This window comes from Callorhinus ursinus, unplaced genomic scaffold (genome assembly GCF_003265705.2).
Source record: "Callorhinus ursinus isolate GAN/ISIS: 27379988/994484 unplaced genomic scaffold, GSC_fseal_2.0 scaffold16, whole genome shotgun sequence".
NCBI classification, from domain to species: Eukaryota; Metazoa; Chordata; class Mammalia; order Carnivora; family Otariidae; genus Callorhinus; species Callorhinus ursinus.
In genome coordinates, this window is record NW_027397078.1 from 22,958,177 (window position 1) to 22,959,723 (window position 1,547).

The 1,547-nt window shown below is 42.6% G+C and overlaps 1 pseudogene; it reads right to left on the minus strand.

Moving 5' to 3' along the window:
- Positions 1–207: 207 nt before the first annotated feature.
- On the minus strand, positions 208–948 carry LOC112812774 (elongation factor 1-beta pseudogene; annotated as a pseudogene).
- Positions 949–1,547: the final 599 nt, after the last annotated feature.

Here is a 1,547-nt window from a genome sequence, read left to right on the forward strand (position 1 = left end):
TTTGACAGAGAGAGACAACGAGAGAGGGAGCACAAGCAGGGGGAGTGGGAGAGGGAGAAGCAGGCCTCCCGCTGAGCAGGGAGTCTGTTGCGGGGCTTGATCCCAGGACCCTGGGATCATGACCTGAGCCGAAGGCAGACACCCAATGACTAAGCCACCCAGGCGCCCCTGCTCTTAATTTCTTACTGCATGTTTTTTTGTCTTTTAAGCTTTTATTTAAGGGCAATGATCTATGATGTAGATTTTAGATCTTATTAAGAGCAGCCACGTCCATGGATTGCACATAGTCCTCAAAAGCAGTGATCAACTCCTCCAGCATATCTGTTCCAACTTTGTCATCTTCCACTACACACTGTATTTGAAGTCTTTTAATTCCATATCCCACTGGAACTAGTTTAGAAGAGCCCAAGACCAAGCCATCTGCCCAAATGCTTCAGATGCACTCCCCTAGTTTTGCCCTATCTGTCTCATTGTCAAGGCTTCACATCTAGTAATATGGAAGACTTGGCAACAAGTGCAGGTTTTTTGGCTTTCTTTGACTCATACTGTGCAAGGCATTCCTCTCTTAGCCTCTTCACTTCTTCACTTTCCTCCTCATCATCAGATCCAAAGAGATCAATGTCATCATCATCTTTACTATCTGTAGCTCCACTTCCTGTGGTGTCTTCCACATTAGCAGGGCCATACTTGCCCAAAGCTTTCTTCACTCCTGGAAGGCTGGCCTTTTCCTTTTCGTTAAGACTTGATGTGATTATACCAACAGAGGGCATGATACAAGTCGGCAGGTGGGGGGCCAGAGACTGCTTCAAATACTGCCACATCTGCTTGTGACAGCACATACCCCTCGAGGTAGCTCTTGTCCGCTAGGTAGTCGTTGAGCACCTGGAGGCCGGCGGGACTTTTCAGGTCTCCAAAACCCATGGTGTTGGCTGATCCCAGGACCTGGGCAGCAGCGAAGGAAAAGAGGAGTGGAGGTAGTCGGCACCTAGTGCTAAGAAGAAGAAAAAAGTCTTCTTACTGCATTTTAAACCTTCCTTCTGGGGTTATTTTCCAACCACTCAAAGAAGACCATTTAATACTTCCTTCTGTGTGGGTCCGCTGGTATCATAATCTCTTGGTATTTGCTTTTCTGAACATGTTCTTATTTTATCTACATTTTTGAAGGACATTTTCACTTAATATAGCAACCTTGATTTGCAGTTAATTTCTTTCTGCACTTTAAATATACCATTCCATTATATTCTGGCTTACTTTTTTTTGTTTGACAAATTAGTTGTCAGTATTATTATTGCTGTTTTTGAAAATCATATAACTCTTTTCTTTGCATGTTTTCGACATTTCCTCACCGGTTTTGGTCTTTGCAAAGTCTGCTATGATGTACCTCAAGGTGGTTTTCTTTATATTTATCTTTATTGGGTTTTTTAGTGCTTCTTGAGTACATGGATTAATGTCTTTCAACAATTTTTTTATAGTTCTCAATATCTCTTCAAATGCTATTTCTGCACCATTATGTATCTTCTCTCCTTCTGGGACTCCAATTACATGTA